General features: G+C 40.6%; 1 protein-coding gene across 3 annotated transcripts in view; it reads right to left on the bottom strand.

Moving 5' to 3' along the window:
• The window catches only part of Hycc1 (hyccin PI4KA lipid kinase complex subunit 1), a 72,022-nt gene extending 57,737 nt beyond the window's left edge, over positions 1–14,285 (bottom strand). Inside the window, exons 1-2 of one of the 3 annotated variants that reach the window (XM_085691169.2) lie at positions 14,074–14,281; positions 3,748–3,819 (exon numbers count right to left, since the gene is read on the bottom strand). The gene's annotated coding sequence lies outside the window, so the exon portion shown is untranslated. Of the gene's footprint in view, positions 1–3,747; positions 3,820–14,073 lie in introns of all 3 variants that reach the window. The other 2 variants (XM_085691170.2, XM_085691168.2) reach the window with 2 other exon arrangements.
• Between the last annotated feature and the right edge of the window lie 433 nt (positions 14,286–14,718).

Raw genomic sequence — 14,718 nt, 5'->3', positions numbered from 1 at the left:
TCTCTCTCTCTCTCTCTCTCTCTCTCTCTCTCTCTTTTGGTAGCCCTGGCTGTCAGGGAACTCAGAGATCCACCTGCCTCTGCCTCTCAAGTGCCGGGATTAAAGACATGTGCCACTAAAACCGGCCCAAAGAACAACTCTTTGTGTACTAGAATATTCATAACACAAATGTTAAGTTCCCCTTAAAAAGAAATACAAAGCCGCCCAGGTGGCTGGGGTGTAGGTCAGCAGCAGGCACTTATCTACACCACAAGGCCTGAGTCTGGGCAGCAATGTGGGGGCGGAAAGTCAAGCTCTCCAGTCAGAAACTTCCTTCCTTTTTTCTTTTCTTCGTTTTTTGTTCTTGCCAGAAGACATTTTATCTGTGTGATTAAGTAGCTGATGTCCCATTTTCTAATCAAATAAACTATAAAATGTTTGGAGAAAAATGTTTTTCTTTCCTTTTTAATTTTTTATTCCTGTGTATGTTGTGTGTGTACAGCTGGGGGAGCTCTCAGTGCCAGAGAGGACATCAGATCCCTTGAGCTGGAGTTAGAGGTGGCTGTGAGAAACCCAGTGCTGGTGCTGGCTACCAAACTAAGATCCTCCGGAAGAGCAGCAAGCATTCTCAATTTCTGAGTCATTTCTCCAACCACTGCTTTTCATTTTTGAAGGACCTATAGCATTCATCTAAAAGCACAAACCTCCAGAAAAAAAAAAATCGAGAATTCTACTACCAGCACACATTATTGTCATTTTACTTTATTTATTATTTATTTACTTTCAAGCTTTTTGAGATAGGGTCTCATGTAGCCCAGACTGACTGAAGCTCATGGTAATTATGCTGCCTCAGCCTTCCAAGTGCTGGTATTACAGTATTACACATTCAGTTCATAATTTTATTTTTTTTAGAAATATGTCTGGTTGTTGTTGCTTGCTTGTATAGTCTCACTATGTAGCCCCAGGTGCCCTGGAACTTGTTATGGTAGGCCAGGATGGCATCAAACTCACAGACATTAATCTGCCTCTACATCCCAAGTATAGGGATCAAAGACAAGTACCACTACACCTAGCTAATGTAATAGTTTTTCAAATGCAAATATAAACATCTTCGGCTTGAGGTGCAGCTCAGTTTAGGAGACTGCTTGCTTAACATGCACAAGGCCCTGGGTTCTGTCTCCAGCACCACAATAAATTAAAAATTTAAATAAAAGAATAAAATTATGTAACAGTTTTAGAGTTTAAAATTGTGTTAGTAATTATAGGCAAAATTAGGCTCAGATATTATTAGAATAATGCATACAGTATCTAATAACTATTTGCTGAATAAAGGAGTAAATTTCGCCTGTCAAATTTGCCATCTGCTCTCCATCTCGTCAGCAACTCCGAGAGCCTGGCTTCATTGTCTCTGCACAGTGCTCATGCAGCCTTCCTCCTCTGGACTCCTCCCTTCCGCAGTGCGCCAGGCACATTACTGCTATACTCATCCTCCTGAAACACCATGCTTTCCCTGAATATACGCACCATCCTATCTCAGTCTCCCACATCAAACCACCCTACAAACGGGTATAGTTCACTAATATCAACTTCCCTCGTCCTGTCTCAAACACCCCAAACCACTCCGGCCCGTGTGACCACTTCTCTCTGCTCTGTATTCTTCTTGCTTGTCAGCGTTTTACAATCTGCCCAGAAAGAACTCCAGGTTCCTGCTGATGAGGGGTGTGTTTGTCAAGGGAAAATGTTCAGGGAGAGCCATGGCACTGTATCTGTGAGCCACCAAAGTCTCGCCAATTGGCAGAGAGACGGATTAATATATGTAACCACTTAAAAAAAATCTCTTATTAGAAATAAAAATGATGTATTTTATTAAATATAAGAACACCATAAAATGAAATTTTCAAATATACTATTAGGTAGAAACCTGCAAGAGCAATTATTTGCTGAACTAAGATTTTTTTCCCAAAATATTTGTATCATCTTTCACAAAATATAATTTTAGTACATTTTAGGTGATTCAAGTATTGTCTCAGTCAATCAAACTTCATTTTGCTCTGATGACTAAGACAAAATTCTTAAAGTCTTCTGACAGATTTTAAGGTTGCCGTAAAAATTTCGAACTACAAATTATCTGAAGAGTATTCATTGACAGATTGTTATGTAAATGCATAGAAAGTAGCAGAGTGATTAAGAATGCTTCTCATATGTTCACTAGACCAGAACAGCAGACTGACAGTTTAGTCTTTCAAGCCCTGTCAACCTCATACAATTTATACAGACTATAGGCTTGCAGCATCAGAGTGGGAACAAAGAGGCTATGAATAGGCAAAAACAGGCATACGAGGAGATCACGCTAAGGGTTAATGCATTCAACATTTTTGTGTTTGCAAAATCAATATTACTATGTATTCAAATTGTAACATTAATATTTTAACAAGCCCTTGATTGCTTACTGAGTATAATGCAAGGTTTTCCTATTACTTTGCGCTATTGGTGAAAAGACAATAAGGCCTGCCCTCTGTCCTGAAGGGACACACAATGCAGGTGGCTAAGAAAGGGGGTGGGGGAGTGAGAAGAAAAATCAATTGATGCAGTACCAGATATTTTGTGGCTGGTTAATTACAAGTGCTTAGTTAGCATCATGATCGAATTAGCATCCTGGTAAAGTTCATAGTTTAAAACAAGGTTTCTGCTGATTATGCCACCCAAGATAGTTAAGAAGAGCTAAGAAAGGAAATCTCACACACATACTCACACACATACAAATACTGTGAACATTTTAGTCAAGCATCTACTATCTTCACTATTACTTTTCTTAAATGGAAATTATTTTTAATTGCTATCCTTGTCTTTTATAAGTAAACTAAAACTTTACTATTAAAAATTATTGTGCCCGACATGCAGGTACACACTTACAATCTTATCGCTTGGCAAGAGAACCTTATCTAAAACACACAAAAAACTGGCCTTCACCAATTCCTTTCTTAAAGTTTATTGAAGACTCCATAGTGGTTATACTTATTTTTATATTAATTTTTATGATATTTAGAATTTTAACAATATATTTTAAGTGTCCATTTAAAAATAAAATGTTAAGCCTATTTCATGTCAATATAAAAGAAAAATATTAAGATGAGTGTCATTGTTTCATATTTTTGCAAACTTCTTTAATGTCTTGGCTTAACAGAAGACAGGTGGATCCTCATAAACACTTCTGATTGTTGTGTAGCCCAGCTGGCCTCTGATTCTCTATGAAGTTCAGGCTGGCCTCAAACTTACATCAAGCCTCTTGCCTCAGCCTTCCAAGAGCTGAGATTTAGAGGCATAAGCATCTATGCCCAGCTTTATTTTATTTATTTATCCTTTAGTAAGTGTGTTTACATGGGCCAGGCTAAACTAAAATTCACATTTCTCTTGCCTGAGCGTCCCAAGAGCTGAAATTACAGGTATAGTAAACACGCTTATTCTGTTTCTACTGAGGGCAGGGAGGAAGATGAAAGAGAGGGTGGAGAGATGTGCTAATAGCAGCCAAGTTGAAAATAAGAGGGCCACAGAAAGGACACAGTAGAGTACTGGAGGGAAGGTCTTCAGTTAAGACTTAGATCTAGCCGGGTGGTGGTGGCGCTTGCCTTTAATCCCAGCCTAAGTTCAAGGTCAGCCTGGTCTACAGAGAGAATTCCAAGACGACCAGGGAAACAGAGAAACCCTGTCTTAAAAAACAAAACAGAAACATAAAACAAACAAAAAAAACCCCTAAGATTTGCCACTTACCTATCTCCATGATTTGGGGGAAAGTCTTGGTTTCAGTATTTTCTTCAATTGTAACAAAAGAAAGGAAAATGCCTAAAGAAAGTGCATCATCACAGAGTTAGGGTATTGCTCATTGGTAGCACATGTGCTTGCATGTAGTAGGTATGCAGTTGTAGTTTCAATTCTTACCCTCAAAATATAAATAATAAAATAGCTCAATAGTGTTTACCAGTGTGCTCATATATTCATAATAAGGATGCTCCAAAAATGCATGAGTTATGACCCAAGTTTTATGCCAAAATCAAGTGAGACATCTTAACTTTCTCACAAGTCAAAGTCGTCACTTTTTCTTTGCTGGGTGACAAACCAAGTTTGTGGCTCCCCTCAGGGACCAGGGCTTTTATTCCATTCTGTTGTTCATCACATTTACTTTCAGAATTCTAGCAAGCTGCCTCCAAATGATGAAAGAACTCCTTTGTACATATTCAAAACTAGGTTTTCATCATAGAATCTCAAAAACACTATAAAATCTGACTAGCTAGAGCACTACTTGAATACGACTTTACTTCAAAACAATGAGAAAGGGGGCTGGAAAGATGGCTCAGAGGTTAAGAGCATTGCCTGCTCTTCCAAAGGTCCTGAGTTCAATTCCCAGTAACCACATGGTGGCTCACAACCATCTGAAATGGGGTCTGGTGCCCTCTTCAGGCCTGCAGACATACACACAGACAGAATATTGTATAGGTAATAAATAAATAAATATTTTTTAAAAAAAACAATGAGAAATAAATGACAAAAAATTTTACAGACTTATGAAGCATGTAATGAAAAACTGCTGGCAAGTCTGTGGCAACTCAGTAGGGCTGGTGACCAGAGGGCTCGCAAGCAACAAAGAAACAAGCAGGAGCCAAAAGACACTGTGCTACCTCTGCTGGATCTAACAAGGACAGAACAAGGCAGATGATACTGAGCTGCAGCTGTAATGCAATTAGCAGGAACTGACATCATACTAGAAAGCACTGCATCTGGCCTTCCATTTTCTACCTGAAAAGCCCAACCAGGACTGCTGTTAGTGGCTCCTTTATCCTTAAGAACATAAAAGTCGGGGGCTGGTGAGATGGCTCAGTGGTTAAGAGCACTGACTGCTCCTCCAGAGGACCCAGGTTCAATTCCCAGCACCCACATGGCAGCTCACAGTTGTCTGTAGCTCCAGTTCAAGAGAGTCTGACATCATTATACCAATGCGCATGAAATAAAGTTAAATAAAGTTAAAAAAAAAAGAACATAAAAGCCCATAAACACTTTCTCTTGGTCAAACTAAACAAACTCAGTTGAACTAAAAATTCAGTCACTTGCCACAGTAGTACTGGGGAGCTGGCCAAGGAGGCGAATATAGCTATTTCTTTATCCCATTTCTCTCTCATGTTTTGCCTAGAGGAAACATAAAATGTTTGGAGGTTTAGGCATTGAACTTGGAAATCTGTTTCTTGGGAATAGGCAAGTGAAGGGATTTGAGATACTGCTGCATACAAGCATATAATCCACCTGCATTATTTCCTAGGGCTGTAGTAACAAAGTAGCACAGGCTGGGTAAATTAAGCACAGAAATTTAAATTTATATTCTCCAGGTTCACAGGCTAGAGTTTGAGAGCAAGGAGGGTTCCTGCGAGGAGCCGAGAAAGGGGTCTCCCTCAGGCTTGTCTCTTTGGCATGTAGATGACTGCCATCTTTACATCCTCATCCCTCTTTAACTGTCATGTCCAAAGTTCTAGTTCTTTCAAAGACTCTGGTCATATTGGATTAGGATCTGTTGTGGGATAATGCTCTTGTACCTTGTAAAGATTTCTAACTTGTATTGGTTTAATAAAATGCTGACTGGACAGAAGCCAGGCAGGAAGTATAGGTGGGGCGACCAGACAAGAAGAATTCTGGGAAGATGAAAAGCTCAGTCTGCAGTCACTACCCAGAGGAAGTAAAATTAGAATGCTTCTTGAGTAAAGGTACCAAGATACATGGCTAATATAGACAAAAATTATGGGTTAATTTAAATTTTAAGACCTAATTAATAATAAGCCTAAGCTAATAGGCCAACCAGTTTTTAATTAATATAAGTCTCTGTGTGTTTTATTGGGACTGAATGACTGCAGGGCTGGGCAGGAAAGCAGGACAGAAACTTCTGTCTACAAGTATTCACCTTAATGGCCTCATTTTTCACTTAATTACCTCTTAAAGATTCTAGATGCTATCACCAGTTTCAGAGGACTTCCACATATATTTTGGAGGTGGACACATGTCAGCCTATAACAGCACTGAAGCCACAACTGACCTGGCTCTTTCTCTCTTGGACTAATGCCTAAATCCTATCCACTTAGTCATAATCTATTAAATGCCCACACTATGTCCTACTGACCACAAAAATGGATATGACATAGTAGCTGACTTAAGGGATTCACAGTCTGTTAGTGGAGACAAGTAAACCTAAAACAGCAGAATTGAGTGTTCTTTTGTCCATTTTGAAATAAGATAAATCAGGGAATAAGCAATGAAATAAAACAATAAAAATAAATGCTATTTATATAGGTTTAAGAATATAAACGAAAACACAAAGTAATATATTTCAATAATTTTGGTATTGCTCACTTCCCTCTTCTCTTTTCCAAACATAATAGCATACAAAAATACATTCTTCAAAGCACAGTTTTGCTTTAATTTCTTAAAGCTTTTTGCATTTTAAGTGGCAGTTTTCACTGCTAGAGTTAAAGTAAGATAGAAATGTCAAGAGAACCAAATTCCAATTAGCTTGTGGGTTGATGTTTTGGAGTGAGTCACTGCCCTTTAATAAGCTGGAATAGGATTCAACCATTGGAGAAGACAGCCAGTGGAGCCCCAGATGTTTAATGGAAAATGGTGAGCACTGGGGGGATACAAAGAGAAAATTGTAAGGAAACACTGTTAATGGCAGTAATGTTTACTAACAAGACATAATTAGAAAATGTGACAGATCTAGGCTGACAATGTAGTTTAGTGGTACAGCACCTGCCTAGCATGTGTAAGGCCCTGGTCCTAGGATCAGTCTCCACCACAGTCTTAGAAGACAGGACAGGAGACAATGGATCTTCCCAATCAGAAACTTGGTAGTGGGTCTCAGTAATACAGATGTTTGTCTTAAAAGTTATAGTAATCAAAGCATATAGTTTAGTATGACCACATTGGCTGGTAGAACAATCAAATTGGTTTAGTAGAAGCTGAAGTATAAAATAATTTAAAAAATAGTTTCCAAAAATATTAAGTCATATACTAAACATCAAAACGTACCCTAGATATTGCTTTATGGCTGACTAGGAAGTTAAAATTGGCACAACAAACGTTTTTTATCTTGGTTCCAGCCAAGGTACTTGAAAGTCCTAGAACAATTGTTTAATCTCTAAAGTATTTTAAGCATTTCTTTTTCAACTGTGTTGTTTCTGAAGAAAATGTTTTCTTTTCTTTTCTTTTCTTTTTTAAAGAAAGAACCTGGTTGGACTCTTTGTCAATAATTAATTCATGATTGATAGAATTCAAATTTCACAAATCACATTCTATTGTAATCAACTCCTGGAACTTTCTAACATGATGGAGTGAAGAGTATCTGCTCTGACTGCTGACTCACGGCCAGCTCAGTCTCATTTCCATGACAATGCTGGCCTTTCTAAGGAGTGACCTAATACTACAGAACTTATTTTAGCTCTCATAGTGAAAACAACAAATTCTACTCTTATCTTTCTTAGTCTTTGTTGGCAAATCCTTTTTTTTTATAATCTTCCCAACCTAGCATTATTATGGGAACATACATATACATGTACACCACACACAGAAATCCTTAAAATTAATAACAATACTAATAAACTGTAGATGATCAAGATGAGTCTACGAGATAACTAACAAGAATGTGCCTCAGCATTTTATAGTTTCCGAAAGAACAGCTCTTCCCATTCCACTGCCTTCGGGCTCCTACATTCTGTGCTGACTTTCTGATGCAGCAGCCTCATCTACGCCGCTGCCTCCAGCTGCCTGCCATGGGCTTCTCTCTTACCCAACCCCATACTGTCGACTTTGGTTCTCATCATAAACTCTCCACAGCCTTACAGACAGCAAATCAGCCAGCTCTTCCTCCAGTCTCATCCTTTACCTTTGCATCAAGTGTCTTTCTTCCATCCTGAACTTCTATGTCTTGATCTCACAGAAGACAACACTCTGGTTTTTATCGTTCATATGATTGTTCTCTGTATTTCCTAGATATGTCTAACAGTTTGTTAGACTTCCATGGCTTAGGGACTGCTTCTTGTTCCACCCATTTCTTAATCATTGTCACCTTCTTCTCCATTCCCTTAGCAAGACCAACTTCATGCTTCAGAATTTCCCAAAATGGTCTTCCCTCTTCTAATTACTGTGTATGCTTTAAGGACTATGCTGTCACTCTGCCTGCCACTATATCTGTAACATCTATCAACTAACAAATCACTGTGACCTTTGAAATTAGGTCAAAAGAATAAATAGTACATCTAGCAAGTTCAGAGATGTCAGAATGGCAACATTCTATGACCAATGGGAACAGACAGTCTGGATACTGACTGATGTTGGTTAGAACCAACCCTCTCAACTCTTCATTCATATTTCAAAGGGGGAAGTTCAGAAAGCTCATAATTGTTTGACCAATTTAAGCACTTTTAAAACTTACATTCTTCTCTTAAATTTCCTAGCTTACACACCATATCACTCTATTCTTTTTGTTTCAAGACAGGGTCTCAGTATGTTGCCCAGGCTGATCTCATTAGGCTCTGGTACTAGCTGTCTCCTCTGTGTCCAGCTAGGACTGACTACAGACATTTGTCACCATGCCTGGCCCTTACATAGACATAAGCAAAAATGAATACAAATCTTCCAGGAGCTGAAACCCAACATGATTCTCATAGCATAAGCTGAAGAACTCATACACACTGTGTTTATGAAGTCAAATACAAATGACTGAATGAATTCTTAAGCATTAGAACAAGAAACAAATAATGTTCATCAAGTAATCAAAAAACTCATTGTACATTTACTACTGAATGCTACCCTGATACAAAGCTCAAAGAGAACAGACATTCTGACTACAATGGAAAGTACTGTTTTCCAAACTCGTATAACAGTACTTTTACTGTAACAGTCTTTACAACATACAAACAGGACTTGGGAGTACAAATCAAGCTTGGAGACCCAACAAACCTAGGTCTTAAACTTTAATTTACATTTGGGCACAAGTTTTAAACTGTTAAGTATATTGTATATGTTTTATAAAAATTAATTTTAAGTTTCCCATCTTATCTCAACCTACTCCAGAGTCATCTACTAGTATCACCGTATTAAGTAATACTTATTAAAGTAACAGAAGATACAATATCAACATAGAAGAGATCAATAATAATTATGATGGGGCACCAAAATATAATTATGCAAAGAGGGAAAACAATAATACTTCAAATAAATGATTATATTTCTTTTTCAGAAATAAGGAAAGCAAAAAGTAGCAAACCAGAAAGAAGTTAAGGAACTGAAGTAAATACAGGGACTTGGGGAGAAGGCTTAGTTGGTCAAGGGCTTACTACACAAGCATGAGGACCGGAGTGTGTCTCCAGCAACCCAAGTAGAGGCTGGCATGCCTGCTAGCTCAGTGCTGGAGAGTGGAGGCAGGAGGATCTCCTGAACTTTGCTGGTCAGCTAGCTGGCCTAATTGTCTAGCTGAAGATTCAACAGGAGACTCTGATTCAGAAAATAAAGCAGAGAATGACTGAAGAAGCTAACCGATGTTGATGTCTAACCTACTGGAACATATGCAACATGCATGAACAGATAGTGGGAGCTGTGATTTTAGACACGGATTGGGTTTCAACTCCCTATACTTAACCTTAACTGACACTTAACATCTCAGTCTCAGTTTTTAAGTTGTAAAATAGGATTGATAATCTTTATTCACAAAATTGTACAATTAAATTATTTAAATTATAGAAAGGATCTAATCCCAATTTGAGATCTCAACAAATCGCAAGGAAGATATACATAATTTTACAGCTAAACTATTTCAAACCTGCCAAGGGAGAGATTACCAGAGCAGAGAGCGGAAGCCCCTTCACAACCTCTGTCCGGACTCTTTCCTTGTATTCAGAAAACAAAGTACTACAAAGTTTCTAATAGTGGAAAGGGTACACTATGAAGCCATTCTCATCCACTGCAGAAACGAAGCTCATCAAGATGCCTTAATCCCCAGAAGAAAACCCTTCGGTGAATCTACTAAGAAGTCTAAAACAACTCACCAACCAGCAGGTCAAAACGACACACTGTCATCTTAACACATTCCCAGGGCAAGTGATCGGATTTAATACCTCAACTCAAAAAAAGAAAAAGGACAAAAGATTTTTTTAACAGGTCATAATTGAAAATTTTGAATATTTGACTGTAAAACACTAAAGGCATTCTTCTTGGGATTAGCTATCCCTGGGGAAACTGATTCTCTCTCTCTCAAGCACCCATTAATTGCCTGTTTCTCCTCCTTGAGGGAGAAGCCTCATGAGAATTCCCCCAGCCACAGTGACATGCCAATTGGTATGATCAATTTTTGGTTTGACTTAAGAAACCAGATTGTTGCAATTTCCTGGTACACACATGAGATTCCCTTGTCATATACAGAAGACATCCCAGCTGTCCTCTGACTCTTAACAATCTTTCCAACCCCTCTTTCATGATGTTCTGAGCCAAAGGTGTAGAGGTTGTGTTGTAGATGTATTAATTGGGGCTCGGCATCCCATAGGCAGTTTAAACAGGATTTTCAACTGCTAAATGTCCTCTTTCCCCTGTTCAGATAGGCAGCCTAACTCTGAAAGGACCAAAACGATTGTCTGGCAGCACTTGGCTTTCAAACAGCAAGCAACAAACTGTTAATTCCCCACCTTCCTCCCACCTCTCCCCACCAAAAAAACTGACCAAGCATTCCATAGCAATGCTAAGGGTCCCAGGCTCCAGGAAACGTGTTCTGCTGAAGGACATCTGTTTTCACAATATTAGGATGTGCTCTTGCATTATTTTGAGACCCTTTAAAAGGCATTTCAGGAAACCAATCTTGGTACTATTGACAACATCGACAATTATTATTTTTAGATATTTATTTATTTATTATGTATACAGTGTTCTGCTTGCATGCCAGAAGAAGGCATCTGACCTTACTATAGATGGTTGTGAGTCACCATGTGGTTGCTGGGAATTAAACTCAGGACCTCTGAAAGAATAGCCAGTGTTCTTAACCGCTGAGCCATCTCTTTAGCCCATTAACACCAACAATTATAACAAAGAAATATGCTATCTTATTCTCTTGTTCCTTATTAAAGATATTGCTGCCAGAAATAATCTTATTTCTTATTGGTTGGCCTTCTCTTCAGCTCCTTAAGGACTATGTTTGAATAGTTATCTTATTTTTTTCCCCAAATCTCTTACCTTCAGTCTACATTTTTTCTTCATGAACTCATGCAAACAAATATTAAATTATTTCAAGTTATGCTCTTCTGTAGTGGGCTTTTTATAAAAGATTTATTTCTTTTTTTTAATGTGTCTGAATGTTTTACCTATATATATATATATATATATATATATATACATACATGTGTGTGAGAGAGAGAACTGAGTGTCTAGTGACTTTGAAGGTTAGAAGAGGGCATCAGATCTCCTGGAACTGGGGTTATGGATGATTGTGAACAACCAAGTGGGTGCTAGGAACCAAACCGGGGCCTTCTGCAAGAGCAACAAGTGTTCTTAATCAGTGAGCCAATCTCCAGCCCATAAAATGGGTTTTCAACCATGTTCACACAATGAAATTATCTAGGAGACCAATAAATTGTTTAAAGGTTTTAAGCTTTTTTTTCCCCTCATGTTTAAATGTTTATAGGCAAGCACCCTATACCAACAGAAAGTAGATGAGCGATCCCTGGGGATCAGAAGATTACAAAGGACACAAACAAACTCTAGGAGGTAATGTATGGGTTCATTACTTTCACAGTGGTAATGATTTTATAAATATAAACATTAAGCATTAAATGGCACAATTGAAATATGTATAGTTTATTACATGCCAATTATTCTTCAGAAAGCTCTTGTTTAAATAAATGCTGATGCATAGGTCCTATCCTGCCCTCATTGTTAAAAGGGCAGGCATTCCTTCTGAGAGTAAAAAATTTTAAGTTCCACAAAAAGATTATATATGTGTGGCCAAGATAGAGAAGTGCTATTCCACAGCCAGAATTTTCTTCCTTCCTTATTTCAGTTTTCTTGAAATGCCTCACGTACACATCACTGCTTTATTGCCACCAGTAATCTGATGACTGGCTTCTGAGCTACTCTTAAAAATCACCTATGAAGACCTTCTGGACTTGATTACAAAATAAATAACAGGCAACAGGATACTAAATAAGAGTGAACTAGAAGGGGCTGGTGAGATGGCTCAGTGGTTAAGAGCATTGCCTGTTCTTCCAAAGGTTCTGAGTTCAATCCCAGCAACCATATGGTGGCTCACAACCATCTGTAATGAGGTTTGGTGCCCTCTTCTGGCCTGCAGACATACACACAGACAAAATATTGTATACATAATGAATAAATAAATAATTTAAAAAAAAAAGAGTGAACTAGAAGATATATTTAAACGTACTGTCAAAATTGCACCATTCTTTAAAGATGCAAACAAAAGGAATTTTATAAGACAGAAGAATCAAAAACAAACAAAAAAAGCTAGACAGAGGATATGGCTCAGATGGTAAAGGCACTTGCCACCAAGCCTGACGACCGGATAAGATAGGCATCCACAAGGTGGAAGTAGAGAACAAACTGATCTCGGTGCCATTGCAATACCATGCACGCGTATACACACACACACACACACACACACACACACACACACACACTTTTTGAATTTTTCAAAAGGAAAGACAACAGGAATTATTCACTGGCCCAGCCCCTTCTCTACCTGGCGTTCATATCCAGAAGCTGTTAGTTCTGATTACTAACAGATTTGTAATCTCTTTCTGACAATAATGTTAATAAATCAAGTGACTTTAAAATGTGTCAATTGTAAAACCTGTTTCCTAAACGCATGTGGGGCTTCCTCTTGCCACTAAAGTGATAAGATTATCTGAATATTTGACTTCTATGCTACTCCTGACAAAGCATTCTTTTTTTCTTTCTTGTCCTTTCCTGTGCTTCAAAACGTGGCTCAAAGATTCATCCTGTAAATCTTAAAATGTATTCATCCAAAGGGAAAAGGTGTTCACAAATGATGGAGGGCTAGTGCTCTTGGCAGCAGAGCGGTCTTAGGAAAACACATCTCCCAGGACTATCTCTTTGCTTCAAGGTTACACTAATCTTTACGGCTTTATGTAGATAAAAGTTTAAAAACTGAAAACCTCAAACTGCAACGTGTTGCATGAACTATAGGGCTGGCACATCTCCAAAACTACTACTGTGTTACCCGAAGGACACCCACTTTGCAAAAAGCCAGTGTAGCCCTGCAGCCTGCAGCAGTCTTTCTGTAGTAGCAGCACTCCCCCTACCTGAGCTACGCAGCCGCTGCTAGCGTGCTATAGCGTTTTAACCCAGAACCAATTCTGTGCCGTGCAAAACCACTAGGGCCAAATTTAAATCCTTCAGGAACTCTAAAGATACAAAGCACACACAAGCACGCTGCAGGGCAGACACCCAGTTTCGCCGAAGCGTGCAAACTTGTTTTCGTGGCTCGGCGGAAGGTTTAGCGGAAACCCCGACGATTCTCTCGAGCGCGGTCACCGCAGCCTCGGAAAAGGCAGCACTCCAGGGTCCAGGGCCGCGCGGGCACAAGAGGAGCTCTCCGGGTGATGGAGAGACCAGCCTGGCACTCTGAATCCCGCAGCCCCTCGGAACCTGAGACCCGGGAGAGCACGGCTCTGAAGAGCACCGGGTCTGGGGAGCCCGCGTGGGCCGTGGGGCCGGACGCTGGGCGGCGGGGACGAGTGGGCAGCGGCCGTAGGCTACCGTGGGCTCCGCGCTAGGCCGACCCTGGGGCGCCAGGAGGTCGCCGCCCTAACCGGGAACCGAGCCTCGTCGACAGCAGGCAGCCGGAGCGACCAAGTTCTGCTTCCCGGGCCGCCCCGACCGCCCAGCCTCGCGCGGGAGCCGTTAGTCGCAACGGGCCGCCGCCCCAGGACGAAGTCCTCGCCGGCCGCCCCCAGCTGCCTCAACCCCGCTCCTCCCAGACCAAAGAAAGTTCTCGGTCTCCTAGCGCCCCGGGGGCCGGCGTGGGGCTCGCGGCGGACTCACCAGAGCAGCTCCGGGGCCCACCGGGGCCTCGCCTCGCGACCACCGCGACCACGGCGACCCGGCGACTGCGCTCCGTCCGCAGCCGCGCCACCTGCCCCTCTCCTCCTAGCAGCACCGGTCCGGGCGAGCCATCTTCCCTCCTCTCTCTGACTGACAATCCAGCCCCGACAGCCGCCACTGCCGCCAGCCTCTCTGACAGGCACCACCAGGGACCCGTCCCCAGACAGCCAACCACCACCGCCCCACGTCGGGGTAGCCTATCACTAGCCCCCGGGGTGGGACCAGAACAACTTCTCCACCAATGAGAATCTGCAGTTGCTAGAACTAGACTAAGGGGGCGACTTGAGTGGGCGTGGTCGAAAAAATGGGCGTGGTCGGGAACGCCCAGGGGAGACTAATGACTGTAGCGTTTGTGCTGGCCCCCAAGCGACGACCACCAGTCAAGGTCTCAGACTCTCTGAGCCCTTAGAGCTTATGGGCTTCTCAGAAGAAATTAAGCCTTACCACATGCTGTAAAGCAAACGATATTCTATTACTCAAGTAAATCATTTCATGAGAGTGTATCAAAATTTGATCAGATCCTCTGAGGGAGAAAAAGTACGTTTTCAGAAATAGCAATGAAAATTCTTCCCTTTTGTTATATTC

This window comes from Myodes glareolus, chromosome 6 (genome assembly GCF_982192425.1).
Source record: "Myodes glareolus chromosome 6, mMyoGla1.1, whole genome shotgun sequence".
NCBI lineage: Eukaryota > Metazoa > Chordata > Mammalia > Rodentia > Cricetidae > Myodes > Myodes glareolus.
The sequence above is the reverse complement of the archived record's forward strand: the minus strand, read 5'-3'. Positions and strand labels throughout refer to the sequence as shown.